Here is a 23,068-nt window from a genome sequence, read left to right as displayed (position 1 = left end):
CCTTTTCTGTTTCTGCTTCATCCTGCCAGCATCTTCTCTTGCAAGATGTATTTCCTTATTTGATAGAAGAGAGCAAATAGGAAAGGAAACATTTCTAGGATGCTGTGTTATCCAGCACACTCAGGTTCTGGTTTGCAGCAATCACTGCACACACTGGAGTGAACTGGGACTGCTCTGAAGAGTCAGTGACAGCCAGGGAGAGCATCACTTCTGCCTGGGACAGGCTCCACAGAGCAGAGGTGACAAGGACAGAGAGGCCTGAGCTGTGCACAGCCCATCTCTGCTGGGACACAGCAGTTAAAGCTGGCTCAGGCAGGGGACACGGGGACAGCAAAGCCCAAAGAGCATTTTGGCTCCTCTGAGCAAAGCCAGCCAGGGAGGCAGGCACGTACAGAAACCCGCTCCAGCACTCCCCAGTTCTCATCCAATTATGACATAATTCTTTCCTTCTCCTAAAGGATTAAAGCAACAAAGAGGGAGCACAAAGGGAGAGGTGGGAGGACTGCAGCAGCATGAGGGAGATGAGAAACCAGGGGCTCCTGCCTTTGATGTTTGGATGATCACATCATTGCAATTACTATGTCAAGGGCTCTGCAGTGTCACTGGTAAATAAATCATCCACGAAAATGAAATGTGCAGGGAGAGTGTGCACCATTAGTTACAGCAGGTAAAAATGAGAACAGAGAAGTCAAAGCATTTCAAACAGAGGAAAGACTCCAAAATGCTGAGAAAACAAAGTAGCATTTCAAATTATTTCTATGACAAATACTAAATCAGTGTAGGTGCCTGTACAGGGAAGATAGAGACTTTAGATTCATCAACTGTTCTTTGGGAAATGAAACCATTATTTAATCATGTGTAGTCTTATTACAGACAGAGGATAAAGAACTCATTTGTCTTGAACAAGAAACTATCTGACACTTGATACCTGTCCTGATACAGCATTAAAAACTATGCAATACACTAATTATTCTCCTTCATCACAAAAAACACCTTCCCCTCCCCTGCTGTCACAGTGAGGTGATTCGTGCCACACCACAGTAACACAGAATCTCACACCCCACTCTATTTCAAGAATGATCCAAAGTAAATTCCATCCCAAGCACCTGATGATCAGTTGATCTGAGTTCCCTGCTGTGGCTGATGCTCATTTCCCAGATGAGCAAACAGATCCATGGACAAAGAAGTTTGCTCAAGATCACTGGTGCCAGGAGCAGGCAGAGCTTCCACCCACCCTCAGCCACAGCTCCTGGAGAAACACCCCAAACCCCCCTGAGCAAATGGGGCACTGCAAACATCACTGGCAGCACCTGAGAATGGAGCAGGGAGTAAAGCCTGACTTACAGAGACATTCAGCCATTCTCTTTTCTCTCATTCAGGCTCTCCAGGCTCAACCAAGTCCAATTTCTTCTCAGCTGTTTGCCCTAAGCTGCCTCATCCTGCCCTCCATGCTCTCCCAGCCCAGAGGTGCAGCACCAGAAACGCTTTCTAAATGCCTGGTTTGCAATTCAGAACATCCCTAAACTGTTCCATCAGCTCAGTATTTGCCTGTAATCCCCCTTGGATCCAAGTGTTTATACAGTATTACTTGCAAGATTTAACTCAAAGATAATTAATTCAGTTTTGTGATTTTTGGCTTTGTTTTGATTTTAGGGCACCAAAATCAAACTTTTGCTTGAATCAAAGCACTTAGAAACGTGACAAACTGATTTACTGCCCTGAAGAGAACTTTTTTTAAAAATACAAATTGGTTCCACTTTTACCCACCCTCATTTTTGTTTAAACCCACCTACCAATGGTGGGAGCAGATTCTATAATCACATGCTTAACTGCTGTATCATGTTTATTTTAATCAGAATCCATCCCTTTCCAGTTGCAGGTATTTAAAGCCCAGAGCTGGAGTGGGAGAGCAAATGAAAATGAGAAAAGCAGTACAAGTGATGGCACCCCCAACATGAGCAAGCACAGCACATGGCACTGCTCTGCAGCCTCCCGGGGCAGGGGATGCACAAGACAGGAGGGAATGGCTTCTGACTTACACAGGGCAGGGCTGGAGGGGATATGGAGAGGAAATTCTTCCCTGTGAGGGTGCTGAGGCCCTGGCACAGTGTCCAGAGCAGCTGTGGGGATCCCTGGCAGTGCCCAAGGCCAGGCTGAATCAGGCTTGGAGCAGCCTGGGACAGTGGAAGGCGTCCCTGTCCATTGGAACCTTAATGTTCCTTCCAACCCAAACCATTCTGTGACCACAAAGCCACTATTTATTGGCTGAAGTTGTTCACAACACCCAATAGAAACAGTTCCCTTTCATTTGAATTTGCCAGTTGAGCTTCTGATCATTCAAGCCATGCTTTGCTGTCTCCAGCAGTATCAGTAAAATGCTCCAAGGCAATCTTCACCTACTGCCAGGTTGAAGCACCTCTTGCTGCAGCCCCAACCTCCTCCCCTCCCCTGCTACCCTTTCACATGAAACCTGGCACTTAAATGACATCTAAAGGGTCTCAAACTGCCCTTCAGCAAGAGCCACCAGCTAACATCACTCCTTCCCTGCAAGAACTGTTTAAAATTGCTGCACCTCTAATTTCTCAGACTGATGTAGCACCGGAGTTGTGAGTCTTCCCACCCACACGACCCCGTGTAACAGAATGCTCCTAAAAAGTAATTTATCCTCAGAACAGAGTCAGGAAAAGCTTGCCTGACAGAAGCCTTATTGCTTTAAAACTCAACATGAGTTACATTTTCACAGCTATAAGAAAACATGATTTCATCTCAGTAATAGATCAGAGACTGCTTTACAAACAATCAGTGAATCCTCACAGATCAAACTACAAGAAGATAATGATCCATTCAAGTCTAAAAGAGTAAAACATACCTGACACAGGCAAAGGGAGGGTGTTTCAGATTACTGCTGGCAGCAATGGGTGGGAAGTTGCTCACAGATTTCTCCAGTCCTTAGCCCAAGATATGACACAAACCAAGCCCCTCAAACTTTACAGGGTGACCACACTGCACTGAGGCTGGGTCACACCAACTGAGAGCAGCTCAGCTTGAGGACCAGCACAGCAGACAAAGCATCCCAGCTGGAAAACACATTAAAAGCTCCAAAACCCTGCAAATGGCCTTGATCAGTTTTCCCCAATGGGACTACTTTTGCAGCAAAAAATAGATTCATTATTTATAGCAGAAAAGAAGGTGGCTGACTGCAGCTGAGGATGCCACTTTGGATTTAGCAGATACCCTGATATGGTGCATTATGTAAACAACACCTACACACCCGAGGCTCCTCTCACCACAGTAAGAAGTTTTCCCTGTTTTTTGTAAGGAACAAAAGCTTCTCCCTTTTAATTTCAATGGAATCGGGGTCTGGATTCTGAACTAAGTTTGATGGGTGACAGCCAGCTTTGGTTCTCCCCATCTGGAGTTCTCCAGGCTGTGGCCCACACTCCCCTGTCTGGCCACTTTCCAGTCAGTGACCATGACTTTAATTTTTCACACTGTGGTGGCTCAAGTCCTCAATTTGCACTCCCACACCATTTACAGCCAAGGGACACTAATTCAGGGTACACACTGTGACAAGGGGCTGTCTCAAGTAGGGCTTTGTTGAACAGCTTAAAAAACTGGGCACTTTAACCTCTCTAGGACTTGACACAGAGTTCAAGCTGTTTATTTGCCATTAGCAGGCACCCAGCCATCGTGCTTTGCCTTGGCTGCTGTCCTGCCTATCCTGGTATTTTTAACACATTCTTTGCTGGGTGACCAAAAGCAATTCCCCCATCCCCAGGGATGCCTGACCTGATGTTGCTGCACTTCCAACCACACAGCTCAAAGGCTCTGCAAAGCTTGTAAAGTAAAGGCACAGGAAAAAGAGAGAACGTGTAAAGAAATGAAAAGAAAGAAACGTAAAGAAATGAAAAGAAAGAAACGTAAAGAAATGAAAAGAAAGAAACGTAAAGAAATGAAAAGAAAGAAACGCAAACGTAAAGAAATGAAAAGAAACGTAAAGAAATAAAAAGAAAGAAACGTAAAGAAATGAAAAGAAAGAAATGTAAAGAAAGAAATTTAAATGTAGCTTTAATTTCTTGCTTTTAACTGTATGCCACAATTTAGAGTAACACAAATAGAATTGCAGTACAATGCTCCTGTGAGCAGTCTTTGGGAAGGGGATGCTCTGAGCTCAATCTCCGTTTTCTGTCCTGAGTGGGACAGAAATCAAACCAGGTACTCTGCAAAGCCAGATAGCTGCAGTCAGCTCAATACTCCCTCCCAAACGTTTTAAATGTTTGCCCCAGTGAGAAATAGGGCATGTGAATCCAACACAGGGTTTATCCCATTCCTCTGCCAGAGGAAGAGAACCCAGAGAAGAGCTCACTCCCTGTATTGCTTTCATGCATCACTGTCAGCAATTGCACGGTGAGACAAAGTCCTTTCAAAAGGGAAAAAAATCCAAATGTCTATTTTGGGAAATTCTCATCCATCACATAGCATTAGAGATACTCAAGGGACTCTGGCTTTATGTGATTTAACATGGAGATTTACACCCCACCCCACCTCCTTATTTTAGAGTCTTTGGTGGCATTATGCTTTGAGGTTCAGTAGCTCCAAGTGGGGCTTCTATTTAAAACCATCTTTACTGCAGGAAATTTTGTTACATGACCTTTTTTGAAAAATACCCTTTTGGGAAAAAAAGGTATCAGATAACTTGCTGACTTCTGAGACATGCAGATGCAACGAGCAAAAAGTACAAATCCTGCTGGTTTGACTCAGAAAAAGGCAGCCTCTTAAAGTTTAGAAATACAGAATATCAAACTGTAGAGATGAAAGAGTAATTTAAAATATAAAAAATCCACATCTACTGGCAAAGGAGCAGGGGGAAAAAGAAAAGCTTGACACGTGGTAGCAGAAAGTGGGAGATTCTTCCTTTTAGCTTACATGGGTAACACTAAAATACACACACACACATAATTACTCAGATTTTCCCTTGGGAACCCCAGATTTATGCCTGGTCTGTACAAGAGGACAACACAGCTGTGACAGAGAACAGACCTGTAATTACATCTCTGTTGTGCCATCAACAAGCCCAGCACTCAGGAACACACGTCCCCAGGGACAGGGATCCCTGAAGGCTCATGTACCTCCTGCCTGCAGCCTCACCTTCCCATGCAATTCATTCTGGGCTTGGTTATTAGATGCCACAAGCACCTATTAAACAGACAGAAGAAATCCTGGCAGAGCAAATCCCAGCCCTGCTGTCAGACAGGTCCAATAACCCAGGAACAAAGAGCGAGGCAGCGCTCGCTCCCTGTGCTGCTGCTGAGGCAAGCAGGGATCAGGAGCAGGGATCCTGCAGGAAATGGCACTTGCAGGGATCCAGGAGCAGGGATCCTGCAGGAAATGGCACTTGCTGGCCTTGGTGGCACACTGTCACCCTAGTGACACTTGTTCCCCACTGTTTTCCTTTATGGAGGAAGAGAAAGTTGACAGACTGTTGGTTTGTCCAGTGTCATTGGAGAGGTGGCACTGTCCCCCTCCAATCCACTGTCACTTTTAGAAAACTATAAATGTTGGAGTCAGAAAATAAACTTCCTTCTTTTCTTCACCTTGAGAACAGTGGTGTGCACTTGTGTTCTTTCGTGTCCTATAGCAACCGCGTGGAGCTGTTGTTGTGGCGGGAGGTGCAACACCCATGGCAGTGTCTTTTCAACAAGGGATGTTTCAGGGATAGCCCAGGCAAACCAGTCCTCCTGAGGTCTCTTTGGAGGGGAAAACAAAAACTCACCCCTTTGCAAATCAGGGGCAGGAAAGCAGCACTGCCACAAGGAGCTGGAGAGGAGGTGCAGCAGCAGGTGAATGTCACAAACTGCCCAAAGCAGTGGGGATTCCCACTGTCCCCAGGAGCTCCTGTGGGAGCAGGAGTGGCCAGCACCTGGTGCCTGGCAGGTTGCTCATCCACATGGGCCTGGCACACACCCCCAGGAAAAAGGGACTGTCCTGAAATGTTAAATCCCCAAGGCAGAGGGCCACAGACATCAGAAGACGCCATAAAAACAAGAAATACAATTTGTATTTTCTACAGCACCATCATATTCCTCATTTCCTACCACAGTGACCTACCTACTGTGCAAGCAAAGGACCCCCATTACCAACAAATCAGAGCATTAATGAGCTTTCTGTCCCCAAACCCGCATCTAGCCACTCAACAAAACACACAGCTGCAACATTTCTCTGCTGCTTCTATTCCTTACCCTACCCTAAATGAAGGAAAAGCCTGTGAAATGCTTTTTTGGACATGCCCTGCAATATGGAGACACTGCTGCTGGGCCAAGATGTCACTGCTCTTCATATCCACTGACATGGGCAGAACATGTGCCACAAACATGCTTATAAAACAAAACCCTTTTGGGAAAACCAGTGCTTGCTGCTCTTGCCTGCCAGCAGAATCTATCTTACATACCCCTGCTGGTTCCCACTGCATGGCTATAAAGTTTCACATCCTGTAAATACACAGCTAGACATGAAAATATCAACTCATTTTGTGTGCCTTCTCACTCCTCCCTTTACAGCCACTGCCAGCAGCATGGTAATTCAAACACTCTGACTTGGGATTCCTTCCTGGCAAGTGCCCACACTAAATTGAAGCAAGGCAGGCTTGGCCTGGAGCCAGCCTACAGAAGGTGGGTTTTCCTTTGTCTCAGTAATGTAGGAAGCAAAACAGCCATAAAGAGAGCCAGAGAGCACATCATGATGAGGATGAGGAGGCTGCAGGGGGAGAAGAGAGAAAGATTAATCTGAAAATACCTTGTGACAGTTTCCAAAACAGAGAGCCTTAAACAAGCAGGGGAAAGTTGGCTTGAGAGCAGAGATTGTATGCAGCAAGTGAAATAAAGGGGAAGATTTCCAGAGAGTGGATCACTGCAGAACAGCAGAGCCATTAAGGAATCTGTATCCCCAGAGCTGCACTCGCCATGCCCAGCAGCACCAGGATAATGTGGCTGTAACTCAGAGAAGCATCAGCAAACAGCAGTTTTCCTGCTCCCTGTATAATTTAGCAAAGGCACAGACACTGCTCTGTCATATTTCTCCTCCCCCAAAGCAGCAGCATTACTTGTTCTGGGCTTATTTTGGTGCTGGTTTGGATTTTTTTTTTTCTTTAAGAGACATCTCTGGATGAAGCAACCTTTTTATTTCAATAGCAGCCCAGGTTCATTGGTTCAGAGCAACGCTGAAAGCCAGACAGCTCCAAAGTGTCAGATTTCAGAGACAGCTTGAATGAGAACACCTTGGCACACATCCCTGCACAACAGCATCGATGTGCCTGGAAAGCCTCGAGAATTAACACCCCATTGAACACCACAAGGAATTTAGTGGTCAGTTTTCAGAAATACAGGGACATCAGAAGATGACAGTGTCCCTACACACCAGGCTGTGCCACCAGCACAACCACCTGCAAAAGGAGCTGCATTTATGGGAGTTCCTGGAGAGCAGCTGTGCAGTTATTCCTGCACACCCATGTGAGCTGGGCACCTTCACCTGGGACACACCAACAGCAGAAAGGAGAAATTGCTTGTAAAGTGAGGCAGTGAGAGGTATTGTTAGAAAGTTCAGGTTAAATCCTGGCTCAGGGCCTGCATTTACACCCCTTGTGGAAGGAGAGGACTGAGATCAGTAGGTCTGCAGCTACAGAGCAGCACTGGACAAGTATCTGCCTGTCAGCTCTCCACAGCCACGGGGATTCCTCCTCCTCCATCTCCTTCTCTATTTGCATTCATTTCATGCAGCACCAATTCACCCAAACCTCCTGCTTTACCACACTGTGATCTGGGAGCTGCACCCATCCCATGGCCACCTTCTCCCCAGGCCAGGTAAGAGCTGCCAGCACCTCAGGAGTGCTGGGATCCCCCAGGAGAAGCAAGCCAAGGCTTGCCTGCCAGCTCAGAGCCATGGAGGAGGCCACGTGCCCAAACTCCTGGAAACACCTCCAGGATTTGCCAGCTCCCATCTAATCCTTAGCAAGCAGGAGAGCTGCAGAAAGAGTGAGCTCAGGGGCAGCACTGCCTGGCAGTGCCCATGTGGGCAGCCCAGGCTTTCAGCCAGACACAGAAAACAGGTTTTTACCCAGAAACACCCTTCAGAACAAGGGGCAGAAGTTGTGTGCACTGCATGCATCTCATACACAGCCAGCTTGATGGCAGAACTTTTTCTTTTTAACTTGGGTCTTTAAGATGCACCTTTCTGCCCAGCTGTTGTTTTAAACCAGACTGCTCACTCCCTGCTCACAGCATAAAACCCAAATAACCTGCACAGCAAAAACGAGAAGGTGCCCAAGGCTATTTTCCAGAAGTGGAGCCTCAAACCCTTCCACAGACAGGCAGCTGCTTTCTGGGCAGGCATCCCAAATGAGCACCCCCTGCTCATGCAGAGAGCTCCCCTCACCTCCTGTGCATGCACCAATTTCATCCTTCTTGTGTGCACAGACAGGAATCAAAGTGGAAGATAAGAATGCCCTGGCAGGGATATTGCCTGCTTTAGTTGTTCAATAGCTCTGTGAGCCAACTTGGGCTTTGTTTGCTAAGCAATGACAGAGTATTCAAATTATGCTGATTAAAACCATTCAGTCAAGACATCATGCCTTTAGAAATACTGTTTGGTTTATGTTACAGCTATTTTTTTCTCCCCTGCCTGAATTCAGCAATTCAGATTGTTCCTCCAGCAAGCCAAACACACAGATGATTAAATTCTTGCACCTCCAAAGCATAAAGGCATGACAACATTTGGCCTTTTCCAGAGCAAGGTCTGAATAAACTGGAGTTTTACCAGGACTCAAAGCCACTTGGATACTTCTGGACACAAGCCAGTTTCAAACCAAGATGAGAAAAAACTTCTTGGGAAAAACCATCCCAACACACAGAACTTTTGAAAATCAGCTCATGAAGGAGCTGGTGCTGCCAGGAGATGGGTATTAAACAAACCAATTTATTCAGATAATTCCTACAGGCTTCACTCGAGACTTTACATTTTGTGTAAAGCTTTCATCACCTTCACAGGGGCAAAGCTGAAAGGGCATTTAATACAAGAATTTCATGGTAGTGAACAGCAGCACAGGGGCACTAAATCACAAACATCACAAAGCTGTTAACCCTCCCAGGCAACTGTACCCAGTTAAAGGCGCTTGTTACTCCCATTCAAACAACCCCTGTGGTTTTATTGTCTGGGAAGAGGAGTACTTTGCTTTGGGACAGCAATTCCTTGGGAAGGAGTTTCTCCACCTGGCTCTGTCCCACAGGTAAAGCCGCCCAGATCCTTCTCAACAAGGGATCTTGGCTCTCCCACACTTGCCCTCCAGCCACCCCACTCCTGTTCCCAGCAAGCTGCTGGATTATATGCATTAATATTCACCATAAATCCCCTGGTGGCAGTGTGCTCACCCCTCTGAGCAGCAGCTGAGGGGACACATCCATCCACAGCCCTGGAGCAGGGACTGAAGCTGAGCACAGCCCTGACAGAGGGAAAGCCCCATTTGGGTTCTCCAGCACCAACAGAACCCTCTGTCAAGGCTTTATCTTGGGAAGAAAGTCAATTTAGTGCCAAACTAAGGAATTATCCACTGCTTTATAACAGCTTCCCACTTTCTATCACCCAGCTAGCTGTTAATAAGGGATGTGCAGCAATCCAGGACACAAGTAATATAAATTATTTGTGGAGCAACTGGCCTGGGACCTGTACCACCATGACAGGCACATCCTGCCTGCACCAGAGCCTCTGACCAGCTTGGAGGGGATTCCTGGAGACAGCAGGAGAAAAACCCAACAGGAGCAGGGCAAAGAGCTTCTGGAAATGTTTTGACAACAGCTGAGAATCACCACACTCTTGTTTTACCTTTAACAAGTTTCTCTGAGTCAGCTCCCTCCCTTCAGCCCGGAGCAATCCTCACAGCTTTTTTTCCTCAAACACAGCATTCCCTATAGACTAGGAGATAATTTCTGGCAATTCATTAGGCTGTTCTAACTCGGGCAACAACAATTCATGCTGTAACTTTCTCAAATGAATTCCTCTCAAAAACACCACCCCACCCCGGCAAAAAGTTAATTAAGGCTCCTTTTACCTGCTCTCTGAAGATCACAGGGCAGGTGCTGTCAGACAGGTTTGCTTTCTGTTATTACCAATTCAGCAGCAATTCGCCTCTCCTAATCCCATTCTGAGTATCAGGTACTCACACAGACATTAAAATGAAATAAAGAGGATTACTGTAACCACCCAGGTAGCAGCATGAGCTGGGACAGAGCTTGCAAGGCACAACTGAATGTGTGAGGATGAGTTGCCCTCCCTAAAATCTGGAGGATGTGCTGTTCCTCTGAAGCCCTCCTGGACTTCCAACTATTTGCTTGAGGTTTCCTTTAAATGCAGAGTTTCCCAGAGGAATGGTGAGCATGCAGAGCACATTGCTCTGCTAAGTGTCTTCTTCAAAACTGGGGTAAATACCAGCAGCACATTCCTGCCCAGCTCCCACAAACAGTTTGGATTCTCATGTCTGGAAGCACAGCTATGGCCTTGCTGCTGGTTTTCACCAAAGCCAAAGACACAACTGATTTTGTGCTCTGTTAATCAATATCATTAATCTCCCCCAGTGAACACATTTATCCCAGTAAATGGTTGCTCTAAACTGTATTATTTAGACAAAAGGGGAGTTGTAACCATGCCAGAAGGTTCTTACAGGTAAAAAAAAAAGTATCCTGCAGGAAAAAAAGCAATGGTTTGTGGTAATGAAGCCATTGCTAATGTTATATTAGTGTCATATTAGTCCTGAGAATCTACTGGAGAGTGGTGAATTTGAATTTAATTAAATTTTTCTTCCTGTCTTTCCCCATCCTCCCTTTGGACATGGGTGTCACAGCTGCAGAGAAATTGCTGGCTTGAAATAATTGCCCAGTGAAAAGGCAAATGCAAAACTTTGAAAACCTTTTGTCCTTGAGAAGGGCACAAAGCACCATCAACAAATCCCTTGGAATCCTTCCTTCCACCAGGGTAAGGTGTTATGCATTACCCAACATCCTGCTTAGGCACAAAAAAATCCCAGTTTCAACCAAAAGAAAGTCACCATAGCCCAGAAGCTAAGTGACACATGGACACTGTTACAAATACAAATATATTTCTTACAGCCCAAGACACTCATTAGGACAGAGATGCTAATGTTGAGGAATTGCATTAAAACTACAAAAATTCCCCCCTTGGATCAGTGTGGCTGGGCCAAGATTAATCCGCCTCAAAGCCTCTGCTCTGCCCTGAACACCCTGCTGGCTTTCCAAGCCAAAACCATGGGGTTTTTTTCAGGCCATCCTGGGGCCTGGCAGGGATTTTTATCTACAAATTCTCCACCACAGCTGGCTCGGACCTGCTTCCTCAGCTCCCTGTGCTATCACTCCTCACCCCATACCAAGGAGCTCTCCTGCCTGCAGCTCTGCCCCATCCAACTTTTGTCGTGGGTTTTCTGCACTGCCCTGTGCAAACCCCTCTTTCTTTGATGTTCATCTGCAGCCCCAGCCTGTGCTGTGAAGAGCCCCTCGACTCAGAACTGCAGCCCTTAAACTCACTTACTCTGAGTTACTACACAAGCTACAAGAACCTGCTCACGTAAGAGACCGCAAAACCAAGAGAACATTTCAAGCAGATCTTTTCAACTCCTCAAAAAGGTTTTGCTTTGTTTTTAATTTTCCATGATTTTGCTCCCTATGCACAAATATCTTTCATATTCCATGCAGAATTAACCTCTGAATTCAAAGTCAGAAGCCTTGGGACCACCTCTGACATTTCACAATCCAAGGTAAGGCTTGCAAACTTGCAGAGTTTCTCAGGATACAAAAAGAACACCCCAGAATTAAGATGAGCTAATTACAAAGGCCTTTCCTTTTTTTTTTCGGGGGAGTAAATGATTCTAAATCAATATGATAACCAGCATCAGGACTGACCCTGAGAGCTCCAGAACCCAGACAAAACCTGCCAAGAGCCAGGGCTGTCAGAGACTGAATGGGACATGAAAAGTCTCTCCAGCCTGAGGTGATGGGCACTGCTGCTGAAAGCAAATCTTCCACCTGTTCTAGCCCCAGAGGAAGAAAGCAGACTACACACAGGCATTATCATTCATCTACTACCAACTTCCTCATCAGACACCACCTCCTCCTCCTCCTCCCAAACCTTTCATTCTTTTCCAAAAGCATTAACAGCTGCTTTGGGCAGAGCAGTACCTAGAGTGTTATCAGACATCTTTTTCTCTACAACAGGAATTTCCACTCCTGGCTGCTCTGGGAGGTGCAGCAGCCCTGAACCCCCTCCCCAGGCTTGGGAGAGGCCCTGTGGTTTGCTGGCTCCAGGACTGGGAAGCACTGGGTGGAACAGCTGGAGATGATGCCAGGCTGAGACCCCCCCCTCCCCTCCATCCAGAGCTCTCACACAGCACCAACCTGCAGCACAGACCTGGCACCTCCTGAGGCTCAGCACTGCTTCACATGGTACCCAGAGTGGTCCTTTTACCCTGACAAGTTTTGCAGAGGGAGGTGACAGGCACAAGTGATAAACAGCCAGGAAAATCCATTTTAACCACAGGATGATCTTGGCACTCTGGTGCAGCAGCACTGACAGCCCTTTAGTACCAAATACTGCACAAGCACACATAGGTGTAAAATACACCTTATGCCCTGCTGTCCTGTAGGATGCTCAGAGGAAACAAATATCCCATTTTCACCTTATTCTCCCCAGTTAATTGTGTAAAACAACCTATTTGACTGTTTCTTTCAGTAGGGTGAACAGGCTGCTGCAGGAACATCCCCCCAGCACAGGCAGTGGCACCTCCAGCAGATGCTGTGTCAGACCCACCCAGGGGTTCTAAATGGGAACGACTGGAGTTCACACCTTGGGCTACATCTCCTCCCGATTTCAAGACTAATCCTGTGAGAAAGCAACCGGGATCTACATTTTTGCAAATAGCTTATTGGCCATTTCCTCTTGACTCCTGGCAATTCTGCACAGCCCCACTCGGCAGCCTGAGGATACAAACCCATGTGGGTAAAGGGGAGCTCATACCGAAAATCTGGGCCAGATTCCACTGCTCTGCAGCTGGGCAGCTGTGGGGACAGCACAGCTGGGTCAGGCTGTAGTCTCTGACCTTCCTCCCACCTCCCTGCTGTGCATTGAGGGCACTTACCTGCTCCACCACTGAGTAAAGTATGGCCACTGTTAAACGTTTAAGATTAGCTGTTACAACACACCTGGCTAGGCCACACACCTCAGTTAGTCAGGGACTCCAAGCATCCAAGATTTAAAAGGCTGGAGGGCAACTTAGAAATTATTGACACATTAAAAAAAAATTAAATGCAACTTCTGGCACCTCAAAGCAGAGGTTTGAGCCTGCAACCTTTGTAAGGCACATCTCTGGAAGACTCCTCATGCAGGAGTTGTGCTGGTAAACTCTCAGGAGCCCAGTCCCAGGCTGCAGCCTCCCACCCTGGGCAGCCACATCTCTCCCTGCAGCTTCCACAGCTGAGGGAACAGAGCACATCTCCCAAGCTCATCCTCCTGTTTCTGCACAAGTAAGGGCAAGGAATGACACACCTTTCTTTGCTGATACAAACAGCCATAAAAGCAAACACCTCTCTTCTCCCCAAGCCTGCAGCAGGACTGCATCCAGTCAGCACAGCAATGGCCAGACTGGAATCTCAGGTTACCTCTCACTCACCTGGGCTCCCTGGGTGAGTTCCTGAGGGTGCAGGGCCAGGCACTTCATTCCCTGGAGCATTTCCACCCTGCTGCTCCCCACTGAACCCTGCCTGCTTTGCTCCCTCCTCTGCCTGCCCTCCCCAGCTCAGTCCCACCCATGGCTCTTCTCACTCCATTGGGTTTTGTTGTCTTCTTTCTTTTTTTTTTCCTTCCACCACAATTTATTTTAGGAGGCCAGGGCTACAGAGCACCACCAGTATGCAAAAACAAAGCCAAACAAGCAGAGCTGTGCAGAGGAAGTGGCAGACACACAGTCTGGCACACAGCACAGCCTGCCACTCTGTGCTCCAACAGCAGAGCTGGAGACAACAACTGCTACAGCAAGCTGGAGTCTGACTCCTGGTGCCACTGACATCCCACACAGCTCTGCTGGAGAGGAGAGCAAGGATGACACACTCAAATCTATCTGAATAAACATTTGTGTCTCAGCTGCTGCAAAGCCCAGGCTCCAATCGAGTATTATGGAGGAGTTTGGAGCAGGGAAAGGGATTTCTCAGGCAGGGAGAAGAGGTGTAGCTTGCCCCAACAGGCATGTGATGCTCTGACAGGGTGTAACTACTGAAAGACAAGATGTTAATGCACTGCTAACAGAACTTTCTGTCATTAAGCATCAAAGCTGCACACACTGGGTTGAAAAAAGAAGTTCAGGCTGAAAATGAGGAGGTTAAAATTAGTCTAAACACCAGCTCCCCTGTGTTTAAAGTGGAAAGAACCAAGTCTGCAGCCAAGTTAACTCCAGACAGCAAGAAACCTTCAATGTACTCCAAGACAGGGTTAAAGATGGATTTATACACACACAGCAAAGACCCTTCTCCCTTCCAAACCCACCATGTGGCTTTGACCCACATCCTCCCTTGACTAGGGATGGACAATCAAGAAATCTCTGTCCCTAAAGATCACTCCTAGTGCATCCAGCACCAACACTCCTGAGTGTGGTACTAAAGTAGTGATCACTAAAACTCTTAAAGGTGAGAGCAAGGGTTGCACAGGAGAAGCAAGCTCTTCTATCATCCCAGTAACTCCCAGCATGCACACCCTCCTCTTCCCCCTCCCTGCACCGTCAGGCTGACTCGAAGAAGACCATGGTGTCCTCTCCTTCCCCAGTGACAATGAGGGATCATCTAAGGCATAAACACCAGAGTCAAGGCTTGTTCAGTTTATCAGGTTCATGCCATTACCTACAGGAACAGCTGCCCAAGTTTCCTGGTGTCTCCTGAATGCCCCAAACTAGCACAACATAATTACACCTCAACTTCATTTCACCCTGTGATTCATGGAAACCCATCATTAGATGACTCCTCTCTCATTTCCAGCAGATACTCACAGTGATTTTCTTGTGAGTGCAGTGAAGGCAAAAACACAGCAAAGGAGTTCTGCTGCTGCCAAGAGAGGCAGGCTCACGTGGTCAGCACTGGGAAATACTGACAGATAAGCACATAACTCTGTGCCAGATAATGCATCAGCCTCGAGGCTGCCAAGCAGACACCTCCTTGGAGCTTCCCATTTCTGCCTCCCATGTAAGAAAATCAGGTGGGGCTGGAGAGGGGTTTAGGAAATGTTACTTCTCCAAACTTTCTCTTCTGCACAACAGTACAGACCATTAAGTCAGAAAAAGATGCAACTGATTTTCAAGGTGTTTGATACAACAGCAAAGTTAGAAGAAATTCTGTTGCCTTGGTTTAAAAAAATTTTTTTTGGAAGCAAGGAGGATGAACCAAGTCCAGGCATTCAGAATCTGCATTAGCTACACAATACATACACATCTCTCCAACCCACTAACAAGGATGCTTACAATCAATGCCAGTTGTGTTTGAGCTGCTAAAATGTTAGATTCTGTGAGCTCTCTGCTAAGCTTTTTTGACAGTGGAGGAGAAACAAGCAATTTGAAACACTTGGTCTATTTTACCATAAAATTGAGGAATATGGTCCCCATTAGAAGGATTCCTACTGCAGCACATCCCAGTTCCCACGCTTCTCAGTTCTGCTCCATGTGCAGCTATCCTGTGTGGTGTAGTCATGTTACTGAGAGAGTTTATTAAGATTTTGGTCATTTAAAATTTGCTTTTAGCCAGGCCCTGCTGTCAGGCAGCATTTCTGCAAACAAAGACGCTTCCTTGGTATTATGCACAAGAGGGAACTCGGTGTCTGGGGAGTTAAATATGCTTAAATTGCTGGATCTGCAATCCAGAGGGGTTTGCAGTTTGTTTTCTAAACGAGGAGCAGAAGTCTAAACTAAGACAGAGTAGGGATAAAGTGTGAGAAGAAAGTAGGAAGCACTCTCCATGCACTAGAGACAGCCTGGAGATTCTCCTAAACTCCAGACACACATTTTTCCATCATTATCACCTTCAGAAACAAACACCATGATAGAGCATGTCAATGTTTAATCTTAAACATGCACACCCCTACTTTTTTCTCCCCCTCTTTTGAGATATAAGACACTTTACAAGAACGGCTTTCTTCCCTGGTTGGACCCAGCCCCTTGCACAACAGCTACCAGATGTGTTCATCTGCTTTCCATAACATCCAAGCAGGACTGTGGAGACGGATGCAGGACCTGTGTTCCCATAACCTACACATCCAGCAGTGCAAGGCCTCCAGAGGAATTCTGTCACACAAAACCCCTCAGCGTGCTGTGGTCTCAGCCTAAGGCTGCATTTCGGAGGGCAGCCTCCTTCTGTGCCATGCCCAGTCCATAACAATGACTCTGCCTAGCTACTGTATTTGCAGGGAAATGCCCCAACAAAGGCAGGAATGATGTACCTGACCCCATGTTCTCAGAAGGCTAATTTATTACTTTATAATACTATATTATATTAAAGAATATTATACTAAACTGTACTAAAGAAATACAGACAAGATACTTACTCAGTGCTAAAAAGATAATAATGAAAACTCATGACTTTTTCCAGTCTTGACACAGCTTGGCCCCAGTTGGCTAATGAGTCAAAACAATTCACACCAGAAACCAAGGAAACAATCACCTGTGGGTAAACCATCTGTAAACAATCCAAAGGAGCACAACACAGGAGAAGCAAATGGAATGAGAATTGTTTTCCTTTTCTCTGAGGCTTCTCAGCTTCCCAGGAGAAAAATCCTGGACAAAGGGATTTTTTCAGAGAATGTGAATGCTACACCCAGCTGCTCTCCTCTCCTTTCCTCCTGTTTGTCTAGACCCTTCTCCATCGTTCCAACCTGAGTTTTCCTCCTGTTCCAAAGCATCCACCCACGATAGCTATCACCCTTACATTGAACCCAAGCACAGAGTGCAATGAGCATGACCAGGCAAAATTATCCCACAGGTTCTGACTACAAAGCAACAACTCCTGCTCTTGTGTTGTGTGTCGCATCCTCAGGGCCAAGGCAGGCTGACTACAGTGAAAACACCCCACCAAAAATATCCACTGAATATTTTTGTTACTTTCAGGCTTCTTTCTAAACTAGACAAAGTGGTCTCTGTCCCCAAATACTTCTAATGCCTCTCCAAGTGCTTCTAGGACTGGCTGGGAAAGAAGAGAAGGGATGTCCAACTTCTGCTGATCTGTTTAACATACTAGTTAAAAATAATTGGATATTCCAGGCATCTGTTTCTTAATCTTATCCTTCACTTCAAAGAGGGGGGGAAATCAGCCAGATCATTTATTCATAAAGCTGGAACACCTGGCAAATGGTATTTCAGTAAAACTGCAATTTCATATCTCCAAAAGCACATTAAATATAGTATTCCAGTGAGGTACTTCTTTAAAACTCCAGGCCAAATTCTGGTTTTAAGATTTCCATTCACTTCATGAGGGTGAAGATTTTGTCAATTTTGCTCTTTTTGTTTCTTGATTCTCCATAGGAATTTTCAGGACTGAAAGCCTTGAAAGCAATCTCTTTTTTGGGAAGTTCTTTGCAGACAGAAATGTTCTATGAGATCTTTTATTCTGACACCACACAGCAATAATAACCAAGACCATGCAGAAAAATGTGTCTGTGTAGGTGCTTTGTTTCTGCTCTCAAGTACACTGGGTTTGTTTCCAATGCAACACAAGGTAAATGGATTTGTTTCTAAACCATCTCTCCGCTACACTGGGATCTGAAAAAAATAAAGGATTAATTGTATGAAAGAGATTTATATACAGGGAGATTAACCAGCCTATGGAACTCTCTTTCAAAGGAACTAAAGATAGCTCAGACATTAGCATGAGAAAAACTGTAGGGCTACATTTCTTACATATATTAAAGGGTTTTACATGCCCATCTCCCATGGAAGGCACGGCCACACAGCAGAGCCTGCCCCGGCTGTGACCACTGGGACTGATCACTGCTGATCAAGAACTGCAGTAATTGATCACCTGCATTCTCCAAGGCCAACAAGTAACAGCTAAAATTATCATTTTGGCTCAATAACTCCACCACACCAGCCCAACACATACTTAAAGGGTCTGAAAAAGTTCAACTTCAAACTTGAGGAGTGTAGCAGCGATCACTCCTGTCCTAGCAGAGGAATGAAGGACCTGGCTGGTTCAGGCCTTCATACATTTGATTCTGGGGCATCTTGGCAAACACTCTGGGACAACAGTTTTTATAACAGCTTGTTAAATTGACAGATAACCCCAGTAGAACTGTATTTTCTTCTACCCCTTCAGCATCCCCCTTCTCCTGCACTGAAGTTTTGACAACTGCAGAGAATCTGTAGTTCTTGTCAGCTCTACAGACAGCTGACCTACTGAGAGTTTAGGCTCTCAGCAAAGAGGCCATCACATGAAAGAATTTCCTTTCCTGACACTGCCCTGTAAATAGTCTACACAGAAAACAAAGGACCCAAATTACAGTTTGCATGTATTCAATGCGCACTCTATGTTTTTCAAAAATTACTAGAATTCTGAAGGAATTATGGTTTAAATGTTTGGTGTGTTGCTTTAAATAGCCAAAGAAAACAAAAATCCCTCCTTTCTCTAACCTATATCATTTAAGCACAGAACTGTTAACCATTGCTGATGCATTATGACTTGGGGCAAGAAGAAAGCTTAGTGCTTTGAAATGGCTGCAACCAAACAATAGCAGCTTTGCCCCTGGGTTTTCAACATTACATTGGAGGCAAATTGCTCAGCCTGTTCAAAAAATAAGATATGCAGCTCCAAACTGGCCAAGGAGTTGTTCCTACAAGCAAGCACTGTCACACATTGTCACTACTGGTGACATACACAAGATAAGGATGTAAAGGATGTCCAGTGACCTATTTCCTGCCCTCCACTCTTGACTGAGTCATTCTCAGCAAATAGTTTTAAGTATTGCCCAATCTTGCAGCATATGGCATGTGCTGGTTTATCTGAAGCCTGATTACAAATGTCAAGGTGCCAAGCCCAAGCCTCCCATCAGGAATCCTCCTAGTGATGATATGGTGGTCTAAAAACCTTGATCTTCCTTTATCTCCCTTGCAGTGGGGTGTGCTCTGCAGCTGTCCTCAGCTGCTCAGAAACCCTTAAATCAAAATACAGCTGTTTTTTGAAAGCTGTTGTTTGCAGGCAACTCTTCACAGTCACTCTGCAATCAGTTTCCACGTTAAGCACTAAAACTGTTCCACTGTGATAATCCAGTTTGAAATAAACACAACAGGAGTCAAAACACAGTATTAGCCCCTTAGAGAATTTGCTATTTTATTCGTTATGTTTTGGTATATAATCCAAGAGGAAAAGGTCTGAAATGTGATTTAACCACATGGTTCTCACAGCAAACAAACTCAAGAAGAGCTGTGAATTGTATTGTCACACAACAAAACACACAATGCCTTTCCTTGTCCATGGCACCCCTGGAAGGGGTGACCAAAGCTGGCTCCTGTCCTGGTGAGCCACTCCTCTGGGCTGGCTGTGCCACCCAGCTCAGACCTCAGACAGAGCCTGGTGCTGCTCCTGAGCTGGACCTGTCCCTGAAACCAGCACAGAGTGCAGGGGGCTCTGGGCAGCACCAGCCCTGCCCAGGAGCCAAGGGAGCAGGAAGGATCTCAGCCCGTCTCACCCATGGAACTGGACTGGCTCCAACCACTAACTCAAATAGGAATGAAAATCTACACAGAAAAGTCCAAAAATTAGTGGCCTGAGCATGATCTCATTGTTAAGTCAGATGAATAAAGTCAACATCCCCTTCAGCTTTGTTCCTCTGGATATCACAGCCAGGCCAGGCTTATAGAAAGTGGTGCCACCCTCCTGGAGATGCCACCTGACAACCTCAGGACCCAGAAATCATTTAACACGAATTATGGCTCCAGGAATCATTTAACACAAATTATGGCTCCAGGAATCATTTAACACAAATCATAACTCCTCTCCTACTGGTTTTCCCAGGCTGGCCTGTGCAACACCATATCTAAATACAAGTGTTCTCTGAACCCTGGGATTGAGCAGCTCTGCCCCACAGCCAGGGCACTCTGCTGTGCAAGGCTCAGTGATCACCAAGCCCATGGTGCCCAATCCCAGAAGACACAGGAGTGCAGGGTGCTAATTCAGAGCCACCTTCCTGTGCCCAAAATCACACATCAGCCCACTCTGGGGAGTACAACCAAGGTTTCCTTGGTTTCCAAACAGCCACGACTCCCCCCTCCCTTTTTGCTACTCTTCATATTCCTGTAACTGCTGTAACACAGCATCCTGGGAGGGGGAAAAAAGCAAACAAAAGACATTATAGCCAATTTGTATGGAAAATCAATTAAGTTCAGACATCTCATTAACCTTCTAACCTGCTTATCCCCCAGCTTTAATTTACACTACTGCTTGCAAATGGATTTGACACATTGGCCCACCACTTCCCTGGGAAGGTGCAACAGGCACGAACAGAGTTCTTGGATCCCAGAATACTCCATTTATCCAGGTCCTTCCCTCCCTCCTCCCTGCCATTCACTCAATGCTAAGAAGCATTGGAGGAAGAAAATAGGAAACAGAAAATATGCAAGAGCCCTTTCAGAATCATGTGAGCCCTGCAGTGGGCCTCCTTTTTTACCTTCTGTTGCTTTAATTACCAGAAACTACGAGCAGAATTGCCTAAACCAAGAATGCCCAGCCATGGCCACATCAGCAGAGTCCCACAGTGGTGACAAAGCCACACTCACAGGAGTCTCCTCACACCACACTTCACTTCCACATGGTCACAAGACTGAGCCAGATAACACATATTGAAAAATCAGTCATAGGTGGTGTGTGGAGTTCTGGTTTTTTATGTTGTAGCACAAAGCCTGGGAAAGAGCCCTCTAGATTTCTGTAGCTGAGATGCATTTACAACCTTTACTCTGGGGATCTCTACAGCAATTTCATCTCACTGCCCAGAAAACACCCAGCTTCAGAGAGCACAACCCCAGCATTCCCACAGGAAACCACAGGAAAAATGGTCACCTGCATCTCAGACCTCAGTAATCCGTTCACTCCTGTCGTGTTTTCATGATTATGGAATTCCAGGGCTTGTTAACACACGGAAAGCTTTCTGTACAACTTCTTTGGACTATGACATGCATCTTTCTAATGGGCTGAGAAGCAAACTCTTAACAAAGGTTTTCACATGCTCAGTACAGCAGAATCAAACTAAAAGGATCAAGTTTGATGTGGCTGCACCCATGCAAGTCCAAGGGAATCAGCAAGATGAATCTCCCTGTAAAACAGACCAATCCTTGAAGTCCATGCTGTGGCAGGAAAGATAAATCTTTCCAAGGCAAGCGCTGGTAACTTCTGCAAATAAGCTCTTCAAAAGGAGGAAAAGGGGCAGCTCCAAGAAAGTAATTTTTTAAAAGTGAAAATACATACATTTTTCTAAATATATCTTCCTACCTCTGTATGAGGCAGGCATAACTAAAGCACTGCAGTCCTCCCCAGCTCTCCAGCCAGTGCCCCTGAGGCTGCTCAAAGATTTCCCAAGTTATAGCCAAGTAAAAATTGATTAAAGCCTTCACTACTTCTCTGCAGCTATTGGGAATCCAGCAAAAGTTACAAGAATGAGCTCAGCTGCTCTTTGCTTCCCATTAGGCAAAACTCTAAATAAAGGCAGTGCTTAAAGAACACAATCCCCTAAAGGAAAAATCAACAGCCCCCCTGGCAGCAGCTGTGCTCTGCCCTGCTCCAGCAGAGACACAAATACTTTCCTATGGATCTGTGCCTGAAAACCAGCACAGCACAGAAGGTGAGGGCTGGACCCTGTTGGATATGCTGTTCTAACAAGCTCCTAACCTGCTCTCTCCCTGCATCTCACCCCCTGGCACTCTCAAACTTGTTTCCAAGAGTGATGTGTTCAACATTTCCAGTTTTCAGCTGCATTCAGCAGGGCTGTGCTCATTTAGCTAAGGACCCACCTAGTCCCATCTATATAAAAAAAGGCAGCAGTGAGGTCAGAGGTAAAGTATTACCTTATTCTATATCACAGCAATGATAGGTTAGAAAGCCCAGTCCTGAAAGCACACAGTGCTCAGTATAATTGAAACTGATATCAAGTGCCAGGCAGCCAGAAATCTCATCCTTGTTATGCAGCAGGACCTAAGGGGAGTTAATTTCAATTTAGCTCAAATCCATGGAATGCAAGTCAAATTTAAACACTCAAGGAAAAAAAAAAAAGAGAATTTTCTCAAAGTAGGTAGATCTGGACTTTAAATGCCGTAGGGGAGAGGGAAGATGCCTGTCAGGGTATCGGGTCTGCAGAGAACCCGCGGGCGGAAGAAGGAGGCGAGAGGAAGCACACGGAGAACAATACTGGGAAAGGGGCTGTTCTGGGCAAGAGGGAGAACGCGAGGCCAAGCCGGGCAGGGAAACAAGTGTGACAAAGGCAGAGGAAAGACTTCCTCGTCCCGCAGGCAGCGATTTCTGTCCGACTGCCTGCCCGCATCCCTGGCGGACCCTGTGCTGAGCCCGGCGCCGCTCGACTCCTTTCTCAGAGCAATGAAGGGGCAGATGTCCAGCTGTGTCTGCGCTGCCTGGCACAGTGAGAGAGGCTGGGGATGCTCTCAGCCCCCACAGCCAAGCGCCGGTCATCGCCTCAGCGAGAGCAGCTCCCCTCGGCGATTCTCAGCCCATCACAGCATCCTGTGGGGAATTCCACCCTCCCCTAGTGACTCCAGCTTGGCTTTCCCTGGCGGTGCCGAGCTCCTCCAGAGCCCGAACTTGAACCGGGCGGTCCGCACGGGGATGCTGAGACCCTGACACATCGCTCCCCATCCATCCATCCATCCCTCCCCCGCCGGACCCGCATCCCGCTCGGAGAACAATGCCGGCATGGGTATTCCTGCATGGGTATTCCTGCACCGCCCTTCCCGGCCTTACCTTGGCGGGGGCTCCTCGCTGCGGGCAGCCCG

General features: G+C 46.4%; 1 protein-coding gene across 1 annotated transcript in view; it reads right to left on the bottom strand.

The window, feature by feature from the left end:
• Positions 1–23,062, bottom strand: part of FRMD4B (FERM domain containing 4B) — a 124,876-nt gene extending 101,814 nt beyond the window's left edge. Inside the window, exon 1 of the mRNA XM_031056339.1 lies at positions 23,037–23,062. The gene's annotated coding sequence lies outside the window, so the exon portion shown is untranslated. The remainder of the gene's footprint in view (positions 1–23,036) is intronic.
• Between the last annotated feature and the right edge of the window lie 6 nt (positions 23,063–23,068).

The sequence above is a fragment of the Geospiza fortis genome, unplaced genomic scaffold (genome assembly GCF_000277835.1).
Source record: "Geospiza fortis unplaced genomic scaffold, GeoFor_1.0 scaffold70, whole genome shotgun sequence".
NCBI lineage: Eukaryota > Metazoa > Chordata > Aves > Passeriformes > Thraupidae > Geospiza > Geospiza fortis.
This window is presented reverse-complemented; position numbering and strand designations above follow the sequence as displayed.